The sequence below is a fragment of the Alligator mississippiensis genome, chromosome 2, assembly GCF_030867095.1.
Source record: "Alligator mississippiensis isolate rAllMis1 chromosome 2, rAllMis1, whole genome shotgun sequence".
NCBI lineage: Eukaryota > Metazoa > Chordata > Crocodylia > Alligatoridae > Alligator > Alligator mississippiensis.
Window position 1 is genome coordinate 172,478,676 of NC_081825.1, and position 25,038 is coordinate 172,503,713.

The 25,038-nt window shown below is 48.0% G+C and overlaps 1 long non-coding RNA gene across 1 annotated transcript; it reads right to left on the reverse strand.

The window, feature by feature from the left end:
• Window positions 1–233: 233 nt before the first annotated feature.
• On the reverse strand, window positions 234–24,984 carry LOC132248655 (uncharacterized). Its single transcript, XR_009459973.1, has 5 exons — window positions 24,874–24,984; window positions 19,137–20,795; window positions 17,193–17,449; window positions 12,389–12,599; window positions 234–1,495 (listed from the first exon to the last, which is right to left on the reverse strand). It is a non-coding gene; the product is annotated as an uncharacterized LOC132248655 (long non-coding RNA).
• Window positions 24,985–25,038: the final 54 nt, after the last annotated feature.

The window sequence follows — 25,038 nt, forward strand, 5'->3', positions numbered from 1 at the left end:
TATCAGCTAATGAGTCCACAGAGCCCACAACTCCCAAAAACTGTGTCAAAATGCTACAGGGAATGTACAGTGAGATGAGCCCATGCTTTTAATCTTTTTTAGATTAGGTGTTGAAACAGGTAGTCATAACTACTGTATCTATTTTGTTATGAATTGACAAGTAACCTGTCAAAACAAGCATCAGGCACCCAGCCAGTTTGGAGCTCAAGAACCAATCATAATGGTTTGTCCTAGGAAGCAGATTATCCCTATTCCACCAGGGATTTGAGAATTTCTGCACCATATTATTACTACTATTAGTTGTTTGGGGGGTGGGGTTTGGTACTGCTTCTTGAGTGGAAACATGATGTTCAGGTGAATCAAATGTCTGGCTGAACATGGAAAACAAAACAAGCCTTCCTATTTATCTACTGCATGGTATTGCCTCCTGTTCCCAAGAAGCTGCCCTGTGTCAGGTGCTCATAATCAATTAAACTTACAATTTACTAAGTTTTTCTTACTTGACTTTTTCTTCTGTCTCAGCTCAATAGGCCCAAAAATAATTTACATAGTTAATGCCATCCTAATTCCAGGTTTCAGATCTGCACATCCACCCATAAATCAGACGGACTGTGATTTCTTTTTTGATTATCATTGGACCCCCATTACAGAAGCACCTTCTTTTGCTGTAAGCTTAGTAAGAGGAAACAGAGAAAAAGGAACCTTTCTGGGCCAAGATGCAGGGAAGAGGCCAGCTTAAAGACAAGTTTGTTAGGGAAGGTCTACTTAGAAGAAGGACAGGAAGAGAAAGGCAGTGAATTAAGACAGAGATTCCCAACCACTGGGCTGTTGCCCAGTACCAGACCTTGAAGAGTTGGCTACTGGGTTGTGGCAGGAACCCACCGTGCAGACCCCCCATCTGTCCACCTGGGTGAGCAGCTTCCAGGTGAGTGGCAGTCATGTGCTAGGCACTAGGGCAGCCCCAGGAGGGAGGCAGCCAGCTCCGTGTGCCCGGTCCCACTCCAATGCTGGTCTTCAGAACAAAAAAGGTTGGCAACCACTGGATTAAGAGACCCAAAGAAATGGCTGGAGGATGTCACCATGCCAGAACCACTGCTACTGTCAACTCTTCCTCTGCTTGCACCTGTTAAGTAATAAAATGGGATCCCAGACTAATATTAAAGGATTGATATGACATCTCTTTCGATAAATGACAGATAGGCTTTTTTACTAAAAGTATTCAAGGTTAAATGAGCCCAAACCAAAGCAAAGTCCAGTATTTAGCTATAAGGGGATAATTTCTCACCAAACAGGCGACAGAGGCAGTCTGTTTCTTTTTCAGCTTCTTGAGACAGCTTGGCACAGTAGCAGTTCATGTCAGAGAGATTCCTTACTCTTGAAGCATGTCTGTTAGTAGTTTCATTCCCCTCTTCTACCCTTCAGCTCAGCATCTTCAAAGCATTCTTGTAGTTGTGCAAATCAAGAGAGAGTCACAAGCATAACTGGTAGGAAAATCCTGTTAATCAAACCACTCATTACTGGTTATCAGAAAGTTTCCATTTGAATGAATTACTACTAAGTTTGGAACACATCAAGAAACTGGTTAACAATCAGGGAAAACAAGGTTTTTGAGAAGTGTCCTTGGGAAAATCAAGGGAACCGCTAGGCAAAACAAAAGTAAATCAGTAGGAAACAGCAAAACAAAAGTAAATCAGGAGGAGATATCTATCACATATGGAGAATGACTCTTCCTGCACATAAACACAAGTTAATTGCAAAAGAAATATTTACCATGTTAATTAATCAGGGATAGACATGTCACACAGTTACATGCCAGACAACTAGGAGCCTGCTTAAAATCATTATGAATATAGTCAGATAAGCTGGAAGTGATACCTCACTATTTCTTCTCAGATAGCCTACCAGCAAACTTACATCCTCTTGCACTATGCAATTAGCATCAGTATTTTGTATTTTAATTTTTATGAGTAGGCCCCAGTTTAGCTTGAGTTTCATAGTCATCAGCACTTGTGAGGTGTCTGTCCAGGCAGGATTGCTCACTGTTAAGGCTTCCACCCAGGTTCTGATTTGGCACTGTGAAGACTGTGGCTTGCAGGTTCCTTCTAGTGACAGCCAGGTGGGGGAGTGCTGCAATGTGAACATCCTGGTGGTTTCCCTCAGGGAGTAGGCAAGAGAGCTACAGGCAGAGACAACCAACCGTAGCAGGGTGTGGGGCCTGGGGAAAATCAGCCTGTGTAGGGCCCAGCTGTGGCAGCAGCGAGGGGTGGGGTGGGGGGCGAGCGGCCGGACATGAAGCCAGACCGGCTCTGCGGGGCCTGGGGCAGTCACCCTGATTTGCACCCCCCCCCCCGACAGCCCTGGCTACAGGAGGAAGTGGCAAGACTCCAAAGCATACTGTGCCATGAGGACTTAATTGATTTGATGCTGAAGGAGACCTCTAGGACTGTGGAGGAAGAACTGCCAGAGGCAGTGCTAGAGAAATAAAAGGACATGGACTCCCAGGAAAGTGGAAGCTGGAAGCTTTTGATCTTTGGCAGCAAGCATAAATCTTCATTTCCACCAGCAGCAGTTTGTCTGGAGAACAGTGTTGGGGCCTCACCAGATAGGGCTGGGGTCCGTGTCTCTTATGTGCCTTGCTTGTCTGTGCTGTCGGTAGGGTAATCCCTGGATATCCTTGTCCGTATTGCCTTTAAACTACGCTCTCACTCACTTGCCTACCAGGACTTGACGGAAAAATAGGGAGGAAGAGTCTACGGAGGGTTGTGATCCCTGGATACTCCAAAGGATTTTTCTGGGGGCTCCTCCTTCCCCTAAATCCCCTTCCCTTGCCACCGTGTTGATACTGTCAGTTGTCCAGATACAACGTTCCCTGTTCAGAGTCTGTGCAGGGTTAACTGATCCCTTCTGTTGACTCTCTTTACAATAGTCCAAGCACAAGGCCCTTGAGCTATTTTGGTTTGAAATCAAATTCCTTTACAAAACACAAATGTCTGGCCCTTAGCTTATCCCACCATCCTCATTGACAGGCAGATTTGGCAGACTTCATCCTGTGTCCCTTGAGATGGGTTACAGTCCAGTAACATGTCAACTAGGACGCAATTTCCATTACCTCAGCAGTCAATGCAATGAAAAAAAAAATACATGCTTGCCTCACTGGGACACCATATGTGCCCCTACTGGCCCTTTCTCTTCCTGAGAGGCTGCAAGGACTAGCCTGCACTTTCAGCAGCACGGCAAAGTGGGGGTGGGGAACCAAAAAAACTCCACAACAATAGAGTAAAAGAAACAAAAATAAATGAGGACTCTTTCAGCAAGGGCTTCAGGGATCATCCCCATTGCTTCCTCCTTGTTCCTGCCTCTCTGAGTTATGGAGCCAGTTTCTCCAGGCTCCTGTTGCAGCCCTTCTGGCTGCTGCTGGGTCGGGCTGTCTCACAGGCAGTTGGTGCAGTGCTGACCACTCACTTCCCACTCCCAGCTACTGGCAACGCTCTTGGCTCCGTAGGAACAGCTGTTTCTGGTCCCAGCTGCCCCGGACGAATAGGTCCAAGGAGGTGATACTTCCCCTCTATCGGGCGCTGGTCAGACCGCAGTTGGAGTACTGCGTGCAATTCTGGGCGCCGCAATTCAAGAGGGATGCGGATAACCTGGAGAGGGTCCAGAGAAGGGCCACTCATATGGTTAAGGGCCTACAGACCAAGCCCTACGAGGAGAGACTAGAGAAACTGGATCTTTTCAGCCTCCGCAAGAGAAGGTTGAGAGGCGACCTTGTGGCTGCCTATAAGTTCATCATGGGGGCACAGAAGGGAATTGGTGAGTATTTATTCACCAAGGCGCCCCCGGGGGTTACAAGAAATAATGGCCACAAGCTAGCAGAGAGCAGGTTTAGATTGGACATTAGTAAGAACTTCTTCACAGTTCGAGTGGCCAGGGTCTGGAACGGGCTCCCAAGGGAGGTGGTGCTCTCTCCTACCCTGGGGGTCTTCAAGAGGAGGTTAGATGAGCATCTAGCTGGGGTCATCTAGACCCAGCACTCTTTCCTGCTTATGCAGGGGGTCGGACTCAATCTATTGAGGTCCCTTCCGACCCTAACATCTATGAATCTATAAATCTATGGAACCTCCTTGTTTCCAGTCTTCCTTTTTCCCCACTCTTGGTGGACCGGTTCAAAAGAGCCGATGCTGGGTTCTCTCCTCCAATCTGGAGGAAACACCAACTAGAAAAGTGTCAGTTTATGGCTGTATCCAGGTGCATGGTGCTAGAACCCACAGGTAACTTAGTGTACTGCTACACTGCAGCCCCTGCCAGGTTGGGATCTTCTTTCACTCACTCACAAAAAGATGTGGAGCCCTACAACAGAGGAGGAGCATGTTCTGCTGGTAGAGGAGGCCATACCAGGCATCCTCAAGGTTGGAATGATCGAGACCAATTCCACCAAGAAGAAGCGACAGGTAGTAGTAGTTGGAGACTATCTTCTGTAGGGGACGGAGGCACCCACCTGCCAGTCTGACTTGTTGTCTTGGGAGGTCTGCTGCTTGTCCAAAGCCAGGATCCAATATGTCACATAAAGATTACCATGACTCATCTGGCCCTCTGACTACTACAGCATGCTGCTCATCCATGTGGGCACCAATCATACTGCCAGGGGGAGACCCTGAGCTGATCAAAAGTGATTACAGGGCTCTGGGTGCAAGGGTGAAGGGGATGAGAGCTCAGGTCATATTCTTCTTGATCCTTCTAGTCAAGGGGAAGGGCCCAGGCAGGAGCAGACAGATCCTGCAGATTAATGCATGGCTGAACAAATGGTGTTGCCAGCCAAGCTTTGTATTCTTCGACAAGTTGCAACTAGCAAGGGACATGCACAGTAACAAGAAGGGTTTCTACAAGTATGTCACCAACACGAGGAAGATCAGGGAAAGTGTGGGTCCTTTACTAAATAGTGGAGGCAACCTAGTGACAGATGATATGGAAAAGGCTGAAGTACTCAATGCCTTTTTTACCTCAGTCTTCACAGGCAAGGTCAGCTCCCAGACTACTGCACTAGGAAGCAATTTTGGGAGAAGGTGAGCAGCCAACAGTGGCAAAAGAACATGTTAGGAACTATTTAGAAAAGCAGGACATGTACAAGTCCATGGAGCCAGATGGGATGCACTGGAAAGTGCTGAGGGAGTTGGCCAATGTGATAGCAGAGCCACTGGCCATCATCTTTGAAAACTCATGGTGATCAGGAGAGGTCCTGAACGATTGGAAAAGGGCCAATATAGTACCCATCTTTAAGAAAGGGAAGAAGGAGGATCCAGGGAACTACAGACCCTTCAGCCTCACCTCAGTCTGAGGAAAAATCATGGAGCAGGTCCTTAAGACCTCCATTGGAGGCGAAGCACTTGGAGGAGAAAAACGTGGATTCACAAAGGGCAAGTCATGCCTGACCAATCTGATTGCTTTCTGTGATGAGATGACTGGCTCTATGGATGTGGGAAGAGCAGTGGACTGGGGAACAGGTTTGAGGCCCTGGCAGCTGTGATGGAGGAAGACAGAGCAAATGCCTCCGATGGGGATGATGCCACTCCCCATGAGACATGGAATGGGCAGAGATCGAACACCAGCAGGAAGAAACGCCGGGTCCTCGTCATTGGAGACTCCATCCTACGAGGGCTGGAAGGTCCCATCTGCCGGCCTGATCCCATGACGCAGGAGGTCTGCGTCATGCCTGGAGCTCGGGTTCGGGACATCACAGAGAGGATCCTGGCCTACATCCAACCTGCAGACCAGTACCCCATGGTTGTCATCCACATGGGAACGAATGACATGGCCAGGGGCAACCCTAACCGCATTATGAAGGACTTCGAGGCTCTGGGGGCCAAGCTTAAGGAGAAGGGGGCGCAGGTAGTATTCTCCTCTCTTCTTCTGGTGAGTAGGCGGGGACGGCAACATGAGGCCTGCATTGGCAAGGTCAACTGGCGCTTACGGAGTTGGCGCCACCAGGTGGGCCTTGGGTTCCTAGATAATGACCCATGCTTTCGGGCGGGGGACTTGCTGGGGCGGGATGGGCTTCACCTCTCTCCTAAAGGCAAGCATGCCTTTACTTCCAGGATGGCTGATCTCGTACAGCGAGCTTTAAACTAGCCTTGCCGGGGGAGGGGGCCACAGGAAGACGTGAAGACACCACCTGAGCAAGACAGGTGACACATGCAAGGAGTGCCCAGGTAAGAAACAGGGGTCCAGATAGTTTTCGTAATCAGGGGGTGGCACGTGCAGCTATGCAAGGCCTTAAATGCCTGTATACCAATGCTCGTATTTTGGGGAACAAACAGGAGGAACTCGCCCTCAGAGTAGCCAGTTCAAACCCAGACATAGTAGGGATTACAGAAATGTGGTGAGATTCATCCCATGACTGGGCAGTTAGCATTAGGGGCTATAGGCTGTACAGGCGGGATAGAGAAGGAAGGAAGGGAGAGGGTGTGGCACTCTATGTCAAAGAGCAATACACATCCTCTGCCAGCAAAATGGGGTCGGAGGAGGGGCAAGCTGAAGTGCTCTGGGTCAAGATACAAGGGGGTCATGGGGAAAGGGATTTAATGGTGGGGGTCTACTACAGATCCCCCAGCCAAGAGGAGGAGCTGCACCGGGAATTTTCAGGCCAGCTTGCAAAGGCACTTAAGGCAAAGGATGTAGTTGTCATGGGTGATCTAAACTACCCGGACATCTGCTGGATGGAGCAGTCAGCCCTGTTGCCCTGTTGGACCTGGTCCTGGCCACAGGCGATGATCTGGTAAGGGGGCTCCAGGTCCTTGACCTGGGTGATAGCGATCATCGCTTGCTGGAATTCATGACCAGCACAGGGTGACAAGGGCCTGCAGCAAGGTGGTAGCCCTAGACTTCAAGAGGGCTAACTTCAATGAGTTGAGGAGATTGGTGGGAGAGGCGCTGGGGTTCTCGAGGGCAGGGGAACTCAGTGCCCAAGATGAGTGGTCGTTCCTTAAGAAGACAATACTCAGGGCCCAAGGGGTGATGATCCCAACAAGAAGCAAGGGGGGCAAGAGTGCCCAAAAGCCCCCCTGGCTCACCAAGGACGTCCGGGAATGCCTGGTTGCCAAAAAGGCAGCGTACACCTGGTGGAAGGGGGGGGCTATCTCCAAAGATAAGTATACCTCCACTGCTTGGGCCTGTAGGGGGGCTGTTAGGAAAGCTAAGGCGGACACAGAGCTAGGACTAGCGCCCAAGATCAAAGATAATAAATAGTCCTTTTTCAAATATATAGGGAGGATGAAGAAGGTGCCGGGAAATGTGGGGTCCCCGCAAGATACGCTGGGCAATCTGGTGGTTACACCAGAGGAGAAGGCAGACCTCTTTAACAAATTCTTCACCTCCGTTTTCTTGTGCAGGGACCGGGACTCCCCCACTGTGATTCAAGACGGACTCGAGGGGAACGCCTCCAGACCTAAGGTTGATGAGGACCAGGTTAGAGTGCTTCTGGAGAGGCTGGACATGTTCAAATCAGCAGGTCCAGATGCTCTCTACCCCAGGGTGTTGAGGGAGCTAGCAGGGGTTATTGCAGGGCCCTTGGCACGGCTTTACGAGCGCTCGTGGTGCTCGGGCCAGGTGCCAGATGACTGGAAGATAGCTAATGTGGTCCCCATCTTTAAAAAAGGGAGGAGGGAGGACGACCTGGGCAACTATAGGCCCATCAGTCTTACCTCAATCCTGGGGAAACTCTTTGAGAAGATCATCAAGGAGCACATCTGTGATGGGCCGGCAACGGGGAGGATGCTCAAGGGCAATCAGCACGGTTTCATTAGGGGCAGGTCATGTCAGACCAACCTGATTGCCTTTTACTATCAGGTCACAAAAGCATTGGATGCAGGTGTCGCTGTGGATGTGGACTTTGTGGACTTCAGCAAGGCCTTTGACACTGTCTCCCACCCCATCCTCATTAAAAAACTAGGCGACTGTGGCATCGATGCCTACATAGTCAGATGGATTGCAAATTGGCTGAAGGGTTGTACTCAAAGGGTGGTGGTGGACGGGTCATATTCAACCTGGGGGGAAGTGGGCAGCGGAGTCCCCCAGGGCTCGGTTGTTGGGCCCGCACTGTTCAATTTCTTTATCAGCGATTTGGACGACAGGGTGAAAAGCAACCTGTTCAAATTTGCTGATGATACCAAAATTTGGGGGGAGGTGGGCACATTAGCAGGGAGGGAAAGACTGCAGAAAGACCTGGATAGGTTGCAGGGGTGGGCTAACAAAAACAGGATGCGTTTCAATACTGACAAGTGCAGGGTGCTGCACTTGGGCAGTAGTAACTAGCAGCACACTTATAAGATGGGAAACTCCCTTCTTGAGAGCACGGAGGCAGAAAGGGATCTTGGAGTCATCATTGACTCCTGTGCGGGCCGGGAGCGGTCCGAGGCCCTCAGGGGCGCGCGGCGGGCTGTGGCCAGCAGCCCTGGCACGTGGGTCAGGGAATGCAGGCCGGCGGACTAGAATTAGGCACGGACGCGTAGCGGTTGATTAAATATTATTTTACTTACACCGTAGATGGTCGCGGTGCAGGCAGGAAAACTTGCTTGAGTTGCAGTTACAGATAGGAAAGAAGAGCGGACAAGAGTTCTAATCTCGTGAACTCTAGCCCAATCCGGCTGAAGGCTCTAAAACTGCGAGCCCGTCATGTCAACCGAAGAAAACAACTCGGAGAAGAGCTCTGGATACACTCACACGAAGTTTGCTAGGCTTCGTGGAACTTGCGCGCAGGGAAGGGGTTCGTCGAGGGATCGTTCGGCAACGGGGAGAGGCCAGAGGTTGATCAGATCCCTATAGCCTTCTTAAGGTACACGCTGGGTCCGTTTGGCTCTGCAGTGCTTAGAGTTCTTCACGAGACGTGAAGTCCTCCTCCTCCAGATGGTTGTGGAGTCCTCCAACTTGGGCGGACACCGCTCAAGCCTCTTATACGGCTAGCAAGCCAATCGCTAGCCGCCACGTGGGAATAATTTAGAACTGCCCAATAGTGGGACACAAATTTGCATGTGGGTGGCGGGAACTCCTTTGCAACGGGGTTTTCTCTTTGCAACTGAGAAATGCACCTTGCAAAGAAAGCTCCTCGTGGCCGGAAATAATTTAGCAGTGCCGAAGCGCGCGCACACAAAATCACACGCTTGGGTTGTGACAACTCCAAGATGAACATGGGCCAACAATGCGAGGTCACGGTCGGCAGGGCTAACCGGACCTTATCATGCATCCACAGGTGCATCTCAAGTAGGGCCAAGGAGGTGATCCTCCCCCTCTACGTGACACTGGTCAGGCCACAGCTGGAGTACTGTGTCCAGTTCTGGGCATCCCACTTCAAGATGGATGTGGACAACACTGAGAGGGTCCAGAGGAGGGCCACCCGCATGAGCCAGGGACAGCAGGGCAGACCCTACAATGAGAGGCTACGGGACCTGAACCTGTTCAGCCTTCACAAGAGAAGGCTGAGGGGGGACCTTGTGACTGTCTATAAACTCACTAGAGGGGACCAGAAGGGTTTGGGGGAGACCTTGTTTCCCCTAGCACCCCCAGGGATAACAAGGAATAACAGCCACAAGTTGTTGGAGAGTAGGTTTAGATTAGACATCCGTAAGAACTACTTCACAGTTAGGGTGGCTAGGATCTGGAACCAACTTCCAAGGGAAGAGACCCTGGGGGTCTTTAAGAAGCAGCTTGATGCCTACCTGGCTGGGGTCATGTGAGCCCAGTTTTCTTCCTGTCCAGGCAGGGGGTTGGACTTGAAGATCTACAAGGTCCCTTCCGACCCTACTTCTATGATTCTATGATATACCTTGACTTTAGCATGGCTTTTGATACGGTCTCCGACAACATTTTTGCAAGCAAGATAAGGAAGTACAGGTTGGATGAATGGTCTCTAAGGTGGACAGAAAACTGGCTGCATCATCAGGCTCAGAAGTTATTAGTCAATGGCTCGATGTCTAGTTAGCAGCCAGTGTCAAGTGGACTGCCCCACGGATCGGTCCTGGGGTGGTTTTGTTCAATGTCTTCATTAACAATCTGGAAGATGGGATGGAGTGCACCCTCAGCAAGTCTGCAGATGACACCAAGCTGGGGGGAGTTGTAGATATGCTGGAGGGTAGGGCTAGGATTCAGAATGAGCTAGACAAATTGGAGGATTGGGCCAAAAAAAATCTCATGAGGTTCAATAAGGACAAGTGCAAAGTCCTGCACTTAGGATAGAAGAATCCCATGCACTGGTACACAGGTGGTTACAGTGAACAATAAAGTTAGTATGAGTTGTTGCAAAGAAGGCTAACAGCATATTGGTCTGCGTTATAAGAGTATTGCCAGCAGAGCGAGGGAAGTCATTCTTTCCTTCTATGTGGCACTAGTGAGGCCACATCTGGAATACTGTGTCCAGTTTTGGGCCCCCACTACATAAAATGATGTGGACTAATTGGAGAGAGTCCAGCAGGTAGCAATGAAAATGGTTAGGGGGCTGTGGCACATGACTTCTGAGTAGAGACTGAGGGCACTGGGCTTATTTGGTCGAGAGAAAAGACTGACGGTGCATTTAATAGCAGCCTTCAGCTACCTTAAAGGTGGTTCCAAAGAGGATGGAGCTAGACTGTTCTCAATGGCATCAGATGACAGAACAAAGAGCAATGGTCTCAAGCTACAGCAAGGGAAGTTTAGGTAAGATATTAGGAAAAACTTTCTCATGAGGAAGATAGTAAAGCACTGGAACAGGCTACCCAGAGAGGTGGTGTAATTTCCATCTTTGGGATTTTTTAAAACCCGGTTAGACAAAGCCTTGGGTGAGATGATATAGTTGGGAATGGTTCTGTTTTGAGCAGGGAGTTAAACTAGATGACCTCCTGAGGTCCCTTCCAACCCTAATTTTCTATGATTCTATCACAGCAAAATATGGGACAAAACATAGTTTTCTCTATTTTTTCAACATGCTTGCTTTGTGCACATAAAAGAACTTTGACTGCAATGTGTTTTACTGCCTGGTGCAGTTACTTCCCTAACTGTGTTACTTCCCTGGCGCAGTTACACAGGGCATGATCCAAAGCAAAGGCAGGCTGAAAGTCAGTCATTTTCCCCTTTTGTGTTCATTTTTCAAACAGCAGAAGAAAAGCATGTCAAACATGAAAATACAATTGTAAAGCCACAAGAAGATAGTAAAATTCAGTGACAAGACACTGCTTTTAACATTTTTTTTATACTTAGTAGATTTCAAATGTACAGTGTCGCTTCAAGTTCCATTTCTTTTTAACACACACTCTTTTTAACACTCAATCTTTTATTCACATTGGTTATTTGTATTAGGCTGGGCTTATTATTATCATTGTTGTTCATCGACTCAGAGTGATTGATGCACACATTTTTACAATGGATGTTTTATAAAATCATAAAAAACTAAGTGTAAATGTAGGTTGCATAGATTGCACCAACGCTGTGATCCAAAACTTCATATTCACATCCCCTTTCTGCCTTTTTCTTTTTACTTGAATTTTTTTACTTCCTAAAGGAGTCAATTGCAACTGGTGCTGCTTCCCCCACGCAATCCCCACCCCCCAGTCCCAGGTCTGCTTACCTCTCGTGTCCTTCCCCACCCTGTTCCCCAGCACTGCTTCCCCCATCATCTCCCCCTGGTCCTGGAGCTGCTTCCCCACTACGTCTCCTCCCCTCCCCTCCAAGTCCCAGCACTGCTTACTCCCATGTTCAAGCATAGAGCATTGCCCCAAGCCAGCGCTGCTGAGCTGGGCTGCAATCCTGAGCTCCACATGGCTGGGAGCTCCGCCCTGCTTCTGGACAGCTCAACCCCTCACCTCCCAGCTCCTCTGAGTCCAGGCAGAACAGGGCAGGGGGGCAAGAGCAGCCATGGATTAAACTGCTCCCATTGGAGCAAATTTGCTCCTGGCAGGGGTGCACATGTAGACATGCACCTGGGGGGCAGTTTAATGAGCCTAAATATTCTTTGCAGAAAATTCAGGTGCATTTATTGCACGTGTAGACACACCCAGAAAGAAATTGACTTAAGATAAATAGATGTAAGCCACTTCTAAATCAGTTACAGACTAAGTAAATTACTTTAGCTGAATCTGTACAAGCCTGTTGAGTAAACAAGGCCTTTGTAACAGTTTTTGAAAAAAAAACCCAATTTTTCCCTGTTTTATTCTATTTCTAGCAAAAGGGCCTAGAGTTGAGAGGCTCTTAGATAAATGTACCCAAATTTTTTTAACAAAAAAGAGATGTGCTGTACACATTTTCTCCTTATTCCCTATTGATTCCTCTGTGTCACCTTTCATAGCCTCAGTCCTTAACCGTATGTTTAACCCCACCCCTGCATCATCACTGCATTCATTATGATTCTTTATTTCCAAGCTCAGACACTTACCTTTTTCTTATGCCTCTCCTGGGTTCTAGTTTGTCTTCCTCTTCCTCCTGAGTTTTCTGTCTTCTTTTTTTTTTCCTTTTCTTTCTTCCACTCTCCTTTCTGTCATAACTGCCGATTTGTGATAAGGAAAACAAAGGGTCTGGGTAGTTGGAGTGTCCTGGGGATACTGGCTAAGCTCCTGCTTCATGGTCAGACTTCTGCTTTGGGGCAGCTGGAAAAGAAATTGGTTTCATATTCTGAAAGAATCTAGACAGGACTTTGGGAATTTAATGGGCACTATATGAATATCCTTGCAATGCAGATTTGGAACCTGATTATACACTGCCTTGCTGCTTAAAAAGTTAGGCTGGATACTTCTTCACTAGAAAAAAGGATGTGTTCTTACTTTGAGTAAGCTAGCATGAAGTAAAATCCTCACAAAGACAAAGGAATTACAGTTTTCACATGCGCAAGTAGGTGAACGTGTAGATCATGGGTGGCTAACCTGTAGCACATATGCCACAAGTGGCACAGGTAGCTTCTATGTGTAGCAAGCAGCAAATCACGGAGGGGGCAAGGGAAAGCACTGGCAGACAGGGTGTAGAGGGAGAAAGCAGAGCAGCAGATTGGGTAGGGAACAGAAAGAGCAGTAGGTCAGGTGGGGGAGGGAGATCATAGTGAAGGTGCACAGCTAGTGGCATGCCTGCAAAAAAGGTTGGCCCCGCTGGTGTAGATCATGAGGGAGCCTATAGCTTCCTTTAATCTGTTAAATCTTGTGAAAAGTATAAATTGCTTCATCTTTAGTAGATGTTTACCCTGTGTTAGTTAACTTAAGAATATCCTTTTTCCCCAAATGAAGATACACTTTATGGTAACATTTTTAACATGTATTGTATCAGTATGTTGGAATTCCAATGCTAATGAGTACTAATTAATTCCAATGCCTAGATACCACATGAAGCTGCAGTACAAAAAGAAAATCCCCGCAAGTCACACACCATTAGTTATGACATACTATCCTTCCCTGGAACCTATATGGAAAATCCTAAATAATGTCCACCCATAATAGAAAACGACCCAATTCTTAAAGAGATCTTCCCAGAACCACCCATCGTAGCCTTTAAACAAACACTTGCCAATCTCATCACCAGAAGCAAACTTTTTATGGCCCAAAGCACACTGAATGGATCCAGACCATGACGGGACAAGAAATGTAAAACCTGCCAACACATCTCCACTACTCCCACAATAACTACACCCCACAACAGAACCATCACCATTCCTGGATCTTACAACTGCATACCAGAATGAATGCACACCGAAAATCTATCAGACAAAAATACCCAATTACCTGTGGATGCACACTTCTCACAAGACAACCACTCTCTCTCCAGTCTCTCAGTTCTAATCCTCAAAGGGAATTTACAAAACACCTTTTGTAGACAAGCCTACAAACTTCACTGCATAAATCTACTGGATACAAAAAAACATGGACTAATTATAGACATTGGATTTATGGCACATTATAACCTGGCTGCCATCTGATAACCCCAGGTAACCTGTCAGCATTTTACCAGCTACATTGTAGCACCAGGGCAACATTCTCCTCCCCCCCAATCTTCCTGTCTCACCTGTTGTCTCCCATGCCTCTGTTCCTCACTGCCATGTATTTGCATTTTCACAGACCTGCATTTTGCATATTGGCTTCTACTCCATCCAGAACACAAAACGACAGCACTCTCCCTATGCTGGCCCTGAAGAAGGGTGTTTGTGCACGAAAGCTTGCAAAGAACATTTTTTTTCAAACTATTTAGTTGGTCTAATAAAAGATATCATATTTACCCAAGAACTGTCTGTTCAATACTAAGGAAATGCTTCTAGTATAGACATGGGTTGAATGAGTGAGTTAGGACCTAGTTCTCTGTTCAAAATCATGTAAAACTATTTAGGAGCCAAAGTCCTCCTGAAAGCAACCTGAGGCTAGCAGTAATGAATACCCAAATCATGAGAAGCCTGTCTCCAATCTACCAGCTCAGGCCAACCAATTAACCTCAGTTTGTCACTGCATTAGAATTGGTGCCTTAGAGGTGAACAAGGGGTTAGCATAGCACTGCTGGATTTTGCAGCCATTGGTATAGGAAATAAGCCAAGAGAAAGAAACAGCAGGGCTGGAATGTCACTGTACTTTTATCCTCAGCTGTTCCCAGCCACAGGACAGTCTGAGCATGAATCAACCCTGCCCTGCTGTAATACACACCTGAGTAGACTTAAAAAAAAATGGAAAATGTGGTGTGAGGAAGACAAGAGATACATGCAGGCATAGTACACAGGTTGTAATTTGACTCCCTTTCAGGGACCGTCCCATCTTTATTACAGTCCCCCTAATACAGCCTGCTCCAAATGCGGCTGCAGCTGCTCGACTCCCCCCAGTGGCCCCTCCACCTCTTCCTGCCCCGCTCTTGGAGGAGAAGGGCAGGTGGAGTGGGTGGGAATTCGTGGGGAGCTGGAACACTGCGCGCTGGAGCAGAAGCTGCCTGGTTGCAGGTTCCCACCTCCCACTCAGAGCTGCGCAGCAGGGGCAGGAGGAGGAGCTGCTGGAGCTAAGGGCAGTCAAACGGCACCAGGCGTCTGCTGCCACACCGTAAGCAGCCCTGCTGAAGTTATGCGCACTGGGCCGGGCTGGGACCATCCAGCGGACACAGGCGCGAGCAGGCGGGGCTCGGCCCCGTGCGGAGCACTACAGGGGCAGGCGCGGCCACTTGGGCGGAGCACCTGCCCCCTGCTCCTCCCCCCACCCCTGGCTGGCTCCGGGGACCTAGCGCGGGGGCAGCCCCTTACCCCCCACACAAGGGTTAGACTTCATTTTTAGCTATTACGCAACTGCCTCTATCTATATATGCTACTCAAAAAAAATGAAATTGGAACAAAAATATTTTTTGGAAATAAAATGTTACAGTACATGTTTGATTTTTAGTATATGATTTGGTTTTTTTTAATCTATAATGTGTTACAGTCTTTTAGAAGATGCTGTTTTGTGTGCGCTGCCCTTTGACAGCTCATCAGAACTCATTAAGTGGCCCTCCAGGCAAAATAATTGCCTACCCCGATCTAAACTCTGTAGAGCTCCTGCCTCTAACTGAACCTTCTTTGAGGTGGAATATACTGCTTTTCTGGCATGGTTCAGGACACGCTGAGGTACAGCAGATTTAAACCCAGTTTAATGGAAATGGGAGTCTCCTCCCTTGCTTGCTCTGAGAGCCTTATGGCTAAGGGCAAGCAAAACTCGGGGGCATCCGAACCCCAAGCCTCTGGGCTTGGGCCTGCAAGTAGGATGCCCGCCAAAGGTTTTGGAAACATCTGAAGCCCCAGGTGTGGATGGAGGATGTTTGCTGGTAGTAGGGCCACTTATGGTGCTGGACATTTGAATTTGGAATTAGTTTTGGCTAATTTGTCCTCGGATACAAATTATATAATAAAAAAAATACTGACAATGAATCCTATTTCTTCTGAGAAGGCATTTTGGAGTCTCCATTAAATAGGACCTAGGGGTGTTTGCTGCATTTTGGACAGTTCCATACATTTGGGCAATCAGGACTCATAGTAGCGATAACGTCTTTTATTAGACCAACAAGATTTTTGCAAATCTTGAAAAAAAATTCTTTAATTGCAAGCTTTCAGGCACAGACACCCTTCATTAGGCATTGGAGAAAAGATTGTAAAGGTTCTCCTGGATAGAAAGGAAAGTTCAGATTTCATAGGATTTCACAGAGGAGCTTTTAAGCCAAAATGTCCCCTGGCAGCAGCTTTGGTCATGGTTTTGCTGTGTCAAATGTTGACATTTCTTTGTTGCTAAAGTTTTAGTTCAGCATCTTTTTCTTAAATTCCTCTAGATTGGGCCGTCTCGGGTTAAGCTGTATTGGTGCCATAGGTAATGGTGTCCTAAATCATCATCCCATGAGCAGTTCAGCCAGAGAGAATCAGTGGTGTAGATCAGTGTTTCTCAACCTTTTAAGTAGCAAGGACCCCCTAACTTCTGAAAATTTTAATAAGTACCCCAACACTCAATTTTCATGGGGATTTTATATTTACAGACTAATGTATACCATATGTTAGAAAAAGGGCTGTGTGTATAAGCCTGTGATATGACAGATGTCTGAACTGGTGTGGGTAGGGTTGCCACCTTTTACACCAGGGGTGCACAACTGAAGTATGTACCTGGGCTGGAGGTGATGTTGGCCAAAGCTAGGAGGGCTGAACCCAGTGCTGCACAAAGCACGGCACACCAAATTATTACTGGGGAATTTAATCTTTTTAAATTGCACCAAATTTTTTGTCATAGTTTTGAGAGGAGGAAGGGGCGAGATGGAGAGGAAAAGAGGGCGAGAGAGGAAAAAAAGGGCGAGAGAGAGAGAGAGAGAGAGAGTTGTGTCTTATGTACCCCCAGGAGTACCACAGGTTGAGAAACTATGGTGTAGATTGATATGTTAGGAGTGCCAGAATGGTATGTCTGAATTTAAATAGATGCTGTTTCAGGGTCTATACTGCTCTCTCAGCTTTTCCATTTCTCTGAGGATAGTGAGGACTGCTAATGTGATGCTGAAAATCCAGGTTCTCTATAAACTTTAGGAAGAGCTCAGAGGTAAACTGAGGTCCATTGTCCAATATGAGAACCTAAGAAGTGTTGGGCCTTGCAAATATAGACTTCAGTTTGTGGATGAGCTGTGCTGATGAAGTCTGTGTAAGTCAAGTCAAGTCAATGTATCTGTAGAAATAATCTATTTCAATAACAGCTGTGTCCTTTCCAGAAAAATAAATCTATTCCTACCTGAAGGAGACAGGGGCACAGGTGGTCTTCTCATCTGTCCTTCCAGTGAGCGGACGTGGATGACGCCATGAGACCTGCATCAGAGAGGTCAACTTGAGCCTTTGAGAATGGTGTCTTGAGGCAGGCTTCGGCTTCTTGGACCATGACCCATACTTCAAGACAAGAGACGTGCTTGGGTGGGATGGGCTTCACTTCTCCCCCAAAGGTAAGCATGCGCTCTCTTTCAGGTTGGCTGATCTTCTCCGTCGGGCTTTAAACTAGGCTCGTTGGGGGAAGGGGAAGATAAGGTCGGAGGGAGCCTTGGAACACCAAACCAAGTGCCACCCACAAGAACAGCCCAGCCAAGACTGACAACGAGTACAAGAAATACCCAGGTTAGAGACCCGGATAGTCCTGGGATTAGGGGGGTGTTGCATACATTTTCAGGAGGCCTTAAATGCCTATATACTAATGCTCATAGTATGGGGAACAAGCAGGAAGAATTTGCCCTCCTGCTAGCTAATGCCAACCCAGACATAGTGGGGCTCACCAAAATGTGGTGGGATTCAACGCACGACTGGGCGGTGAACATCAAGGGCTATAGGCTGTACAGGAGGGATAGAACAGGGAGGAAAGGTGGGGGTGTGGTGCTCTATGTCAAAGAACAATTCACATCCTCAACGAGCAGCACTGGGTCAGATGAGGGGCAGGCTGAAGTGCTCTGGGTCAGAATACAAGGGGGTCAGGGGGAAAGAGACTTAACAGTGGGGGTCTACTACAGACCACCCAACCAGGGAGAAGAGCTAGACTGGGAATTCTCAGGTCAGCTCGTACAGGCAGTTAAGTCAAAGGATGTAGTCATCATGGGTGACCTAAACTATCTGGACGTTTGCTGGGAAGAGCAGTCAGCTAGGTCTGACTGCTCACGTAGGTTCCTAGCCGTGTTACAGGACCTCCATCTAACCCAGGAGGTGCACAGTCCCACCAAGGGAAATGCCTTGTTAGACCTGGTCCTTGCCGCAAGCGACAACCTGGTGAGGGGACTGCGGGTGCTCGACCACCTGGGCAATAGCAATCATTGCCTACTGGAATTCACCATCCAGCGCAAGGTGGCAAAGGCCTGCCTGCAGCAAGGCAGCAGCCCAGGACTTCTGGAGGGTGGATTTCATTGAGCTAAGGAGACTAGTCGGGGATGCACTGAGGTCCCGGAGGGGTGGGGAGTTGGGAGTCCAAGAAGAGTGGTTGTTCCTGAAGGAGATGATCCTCCAAGCCCAAAGGGTGGCAATCCCAACACGGATCAAACGGGGCAAGAGTGCTCAAAAGCCCCCATGGCTCACCAAAAACATCCAGAAATGTCTCAAAGCTAAGGAGGCGTACACCCAATGGAAGGGAGGGGCCATCACCAGGGAGGACTATACCTCCATTGCTCGGGATTGTAGGAGGGCTGTTAGGAAGGCCAAGGCGGAGATGGAACTGGGACTAGCAACCCGGATCAAGGATAACAAGAAATCCTTTTTTAAATACATAGGGGGTAAAAAGAAGGTTCCGGGTAACGTGGGGCCTCTGCAGGACATGCTTGGAAATCTGATGGTTTCACCAGACGACAAAGCTAACCTATTTAACAATTTCTTTGCCTCCATTTTTCTGAGCAGGGACCAGGTCATCCCCCCCCACCGGGATCGCCGATGGTCCAAGGGGAGGCACAGCCAGGCCCAGGGTCAGCGAGGACCTAGCCAGGGAACTTCTGGTAGAACTGGACGTGTTCAAATCAGCTGGTCCTGACGACCTCCACCCCAGAGTGCTGAGGGAATTAGCAGAGGTCATTGTGGGACCCCTGGCATAGCTTTACGAGCACTCGTGGTGCTCTGGTGAGGTGCCAGAGGACTGGAAAAGGGCCAATGTGGTCCCCATTTTCAAAAAAGGGAGGACGGAGGACCCAAGAAATTATAGGCCTATTAATCTTACCTTGGTCCTGGGGAAGCTCTTTGAGAAAATTATCCAGGTGCACATCTGCAAGGGGCAAGCAGGGGAGTGTATGCTTAGGGGCAACCAACATGGGTTCATTAGAGGTAGGTCCTGTCAGACCAACCTGGTGGCCTTCTATGACGAGGTCACAAAATCCTTAGATGCAGGTGTAGCAGTGGATGTAGTCTTTCTGGACTTTAGGAAGGCCTTCGACACTGTCTCTCACCCCATTCTTGTTAAAAAATTAGGAGATTGTGATGTTGATGCCTACACAGTCAGATGGGTCGCCAGTTGGCTGGAGGGTCGCACCCAGAGAGTGGTGGTGGACGGGTCATTTTCGACCTGGAGGGATGTGGGCAGTGGGGTCCCCCAGGACTCGGTCCTTGGGCCTGCACTGTTCAACATCTTCATCAGCGACTTGGATGACGGGATGAAAAGCACCTTGTTCAACTTTGCAGATGACACTAAGATGTGGGGAGAAGTAGGCACGCCAGAAGGGAGGGACAGGCTGCAATTGGATCTGGACAGGTTACAGGGGTGGGCAGCTGAGAATAAGATGGGATTCAATACTAACAAGTGCAGGGTACTGCACCTAGGGAGAAAGAACCAGCACCATACCTACAGGCTGGGGAACTCCCTTCTTGTCAGCACAGAGTCGTCATTATCAACTCCAAGATGAACATGGGCTGCCAATGTGAGGATGCAGTCAGCAAGGCTAACTGCACCTTGTCATGCATCTACAGATGCATCACAAGCAGGTCCAAGGAGGTGATCCTCCCCCTCTATATGACATTGGTCAGGCCGCGGTTGGAGTACTGCATCCAGTTCTGGGCACTGCATTTCAGGAGGGATGTGGACAACATAGAGAGGGTCCAGAGGAGGGCCACTTGCATGATCAGGGGGCAGCAGGGACGGCCCTATGACATGCAGCTACAAGACCTGAACCTGTTCAGCCTCCACAAGAGAAGGCTGAGAGGGGATCTGGTGGCCATCTATAAACTGTCCAAGGGAGACCAGCAGGCAATGGGAGAATCCCTGTTCCCCTGAGCACTGCTGGGAGTAACAAGGAATAATGGCCATAAGTTGATGGAGAGTAGATTCAGGCTAGATATCAGGAGGCACTACTTCACAGTCAGGGCGGCTAGGATCTAGAACCAACTTCCAAGGGAAGTGGTGCTTGCTCCTACCCTGGGGGTCTTCAAAAGGAGGCTAGATAGACACCTTGCCAGGGTCGTTTGACTCCAGCATTCTTTCCTGCCCATGGCAGGTCGTTGGACTTGATGATCTGCTCAGGCCCCTTCCAACCCTACCAACTATGAAACTATGAAACCTGCTGCCAAGATCTATCTGGCATTTTTGTAGAAAGTAATGGCTCTGGAGATAGTATTTTTTCTTTGTTGCATGCATTCCTCCTAACCTTCTACTAAAATCTGAATTTGCTTCCTCAGGGCAGGCCACCGAATAGATTGTTGTGCTCTTGTCCTGCATTTGTTTATACCCTGGTGTCCTTCGTGAATCTTCAAAAGCATTTCTTCCTGAAGCTCCTGAGGGGTTACAGTTCATCTTTCATTAAGGAGCAGACCACTGGCCATTTGGAGGTCATTTCAGTTCTGCCAGTATAGTCGTAGGTCTTTTGCAGGTTGTGTCCTGTGGCCCCATCTGTTTTGAGAAAAATTAACTAGTTTCTGGTATGTGTCATCCTTCTGTTGTTCATTTCCCTGGTAAATGGTCAATAATGAAAGAAAACTGCGTCAGTCATAGTCAAAATCTCTGAAGTCTGGGTGGAAGGTCATCCAAGGCTATAAATCCCAGCAATGCCAGCACAGTGTCACCAAATATCTGCTTCTTTTTAAAAATTCAGACCAAACAAGAATGAGCTGAATGGTTCAGAGATTCAAGTAACTGCCGAGGCATCTTTTTCAACTTGTGCATAGCATTGCTCGGTGCCTGTAAGACACCTTGATATAAGGCCTCCAGTGTCCTTCTGGCTGTGTTTGAATGAGTACTGCTCCTAAACCATGTGAAGATGCATCTGCCGTGACTACTATGGAGTAATTTACTGAACACTGTGCTAAAACAGGTGGTGATACTACTAGGTCTGTGACTGTGCTGATTGCCCCTTGTTTTACATTCCTCCAGACTCCCATATTGCATCCATTTAGAAGATATCTCATAAAGGTTTTGTTAGCTGTGCTATATTTGGCAAAAAAATTCCAAACTGGTTGGCCATACTCAGCTATTATCTTATAGCAGGAATATCCTGGGGTTCAGATAAGGCGCGCAATGCCTTTATTTTGTCTGGCTCTGGCTGAATTCTATTTTTTGTTAATATGCTCAACTAATTTTAATTGTTCCTTCTCAAATTCACATTACTCCTTCAAAATGAGACCAGATTATTGGAAGCATCGCAAAACAGCATGCAGGTGTTTACTGTGTTCCTGTTTATTTTTGCCATATACTAACATGTCATCTGCATGGTAAAGGATTCTGGGAAGCCCTGTCACAATCTGACAGATTTGTCTTGAAAATGCTTTGGTGCTGATGATACGTGAAAAGGAATTTGGTTGAAACAATATCTCCCAAGTGGGATAAGAATGTAGTTAGTAGTCTAGATTCTTTAGCTAGAGAAATTTGCCAAAACCCTGCCATAGCATCCAATACTGAGAACACTTTAGCCTTTAAGAACTGAGCTAATGTCTGTTCTACATGTAAGAAGCAAGTCTTTCTCTGCATACATTTTTGTTGAGTAAGGTCCACACAAATGCAATTTTTTCCACTGGGTTTCAGTACTACAACTGTTCCTGAACACCAGTCCGTAGGTTCATCTATTTGGGAAATCATATTCATTGCTTCCATCCCCTTTAATTCTTCCTTGACTCTCTGTTGCAAAGGAATGGGAATGTGCCAAGGAGCTGTTAGAGCAAAACGAGTTGGCGCTGGCACCAATTTAATTTTATACTCCCCGGACAGCTTCCCCAATCTTGTGAAGACCTGAGGATACATCTCTTGTATGGTTTGCATTTTGCTATTAATCAAGTCTATTTTCTTCACTTGGCATAGCCCTTGTATTGCTGGCGATCCCAGTAAGAGAACAGTTAACACTTGTACCATATAGGTAGGTTTTGACAACACTTTTCTTCTTTTTTTCCAATTTCCCCTTTAACTGGCCCCACACTTCTAATGCAGTATTACGTGCCCCTCTGAGAATTTTATCTGGCCTTTGCAGATATCCATCCCAGGATGGATCATGATCTTTTGCAGGAATGGCAGTAACTGTAGCTCCAGCATCTATTTTGAACGTAAGGATTCAACCATTGAGATCTATATTAGTGTACCACTTTGTTGATTCTTCTCAAAGATTTAGTTCTTAGTAGTATAGGCTCATTGTTATCTGACGCCACTTCCCCCTGCACTCCCTTTCTTGTGGCATCTCCTGCATTCTGTACTGATTACTGGACATTGTTGCCAAAGGTGTGGCTACATGTGCCACACCTTTCTCTGCTTTCTCTGCAAAAGCTTCTTGACTTTTTGCCCCATCTTTGCTCTAGTTTTATGTTGTATCTTAGATGTAAGGGTCCCCTCCTCTCTTACATCTTGTCTTTTTTACTGTATCAGTATTATCTGATGAAGTTTTAGGTATACTGTGAGTCTGTGAATCATACTGCTGTTTATTGTCACTTGCATATTAACTTTTGTTATGGCTTTTGCTAGAGTGAGTTCTGGATCTAACTGCAGCAGTGCTGACAAACTGGCATCTCTAATGCCTACAACAGTGTTATCTCTTATGAGTTCTTTTTCAAAATTCCATAATTGCAGTGATCAGCAACAGCGTGAACTGCACTAATAAAAGATTCAGCTGTTTCCCCTGGTATCTCATATTAAATTTGGCCTATTCATGTATAGCTTTTCTTTTCCCTATGAAATGGGTATCAAAAACCTCTTGCAATTTTTTATAGTCTGTCTTCTCCTCCTCCTCAGTGTGGGGGAGGGGATGGGGCGCATACAACATCATCTGCAGCCTCTCCAGTGGCAAAGATGAGGGCATTTACCTGGTATCCCTCTCTTCTTTCTGGTAAACTGGAAACCATTTGGAACTGCTCAAACCTGATCCAGCAAGGCGAGCTGCCCACATTCATACAGTCAAACTTGTCTAGCAGAGCCATTTGTGTTACGGCCTCCATAGCTGCACTGGGCTTTCAGCCTGTGCAGTGCACAGTCTCCCCCTGACTCTGCCTGCACTCTGGTAGTTTGGGGCTCCTCTTTCTCTCTCTCTTTCACCATTCCCACCCCCAGAGAGGGATCAGGCCCTCTCAGAGATAGGGACATATTCAGCTACAGCATAGATTGTAATCTGGTTCCCCCCACCCCAGGGACTGTCCAACCTTTATTACAGTCCCCCAGTACAAACTGTCCAGTGGGTGTGGAAGACCAGGACTCTGTAATCAGTCCAGAGGAAGAGCTGAAGGTTTGAGCTAGTGCTGGGACTCAGGGAGGAAGTAGTTGTCCCTCCCAGTCATGCTTCATGGCAACATGGCAGCAGGAGCTGAAGTGCACACTGACTGGCCAGGCTCAGCGACTGGGTTCTCAGCAGTGGCGACGTGTAGGGGGTGCACATGCACCCCCTGAGCATGGCGGTGCAACCCTACGAAAAGGAGAGCAGTCACCCGCCGCCACCCCCGTTGCTGACACCACCACTGCTGGTGGCATCTGTGGGTGGTCACTGACTGCTGGTTGGCACTCACCCCCCCCAGTTGACAGTGCTGGTGGCATCTGCAGGAGCTCCCCGCTAACCGCTGCAACACTCTCGCCACCGCCACTGCGCTCCTGCTACCACCAGTGCTGCCATGCCCCCCCAGCCGCTGGGGACATGCATCGTTCATGGCTCTAAGACAAGGCAAGGACTCCCCGTTGTGCTTCACTGGTAGGGTGGCCATCATAGAGGACAGTCCAGTTGTCCTGTCCTCTATTGGTATCAAAACCAGACACCTTTATGTTCTCTATTTTTCTCTTCGAGAGAAAAAGAGGACATAAAAGCATCAGGTTTCGTATCGATAGAGGACAGAACAGCAGAAAACCGGAACATCCTCTAATGGCCACCCTATTCACTGGGCTGTTTGCCAGGAGTGGTGACCAGGGAAAGCACTGATTGGCCAAGTCCAGGGTCCACAAACCCCAGAATTTATGAGAGCTCCCCTGCCCTCACAAATATAATAACGTTGACTTAAAAACAAGGAAGGGCTAAAAACAACGGGATACATTACCCCTTCTCCCCAGGCCAACACCGGCAGTGGGACTTCCTGCGTGCTTTAGCCTGTGCCAACATATGTACCAACCATCAACATACGTCAACCAACTGTGTACCCATGGGGCTACCGTGCGCATAGTCCTCTATTCTCTTCCAGCTCTGCGACGCTTGCACATAAGCTGCACTTGAAACAATTTCTTAAGCAAATTTTAAACCTGTTAAATTTGATCAGTCAGTTAGGGAGGCCATTTTCTTTGTCTCAGTTTTAAACAGGCACACGTGGCAGCTCAGGCTTACCAGGGAGGCTGGGCCTGGGATCTGGGTTTTCATACTTTTCTTAAAAAAAACCCAAACCGTGTTCCAAGCCAAATCAAGTCCAAACCTGTGAGTCAGATCTGGATTTTCAAACTTTTTTTTCCCTCCCAAACGGCGAGGTTTGAAAACACCAGGAGGTGTGAAAGTGCTGGACTTGTGATGCGGAACTGAACTAACCTGAAGACCACTACGAGCAAGAGAAGAATCCCCACCTCGCAACAGGCGGCTGCAACGGCTCCTTACGAGCTGCTCCCGCCAAACCCATCCCCCGCGCTGATTGGCCAGAGGCCTGGCCAATGGTGAGGCTGTTGCTGGCCCGGGCGGGGAGGCAGGCCCCGCCCA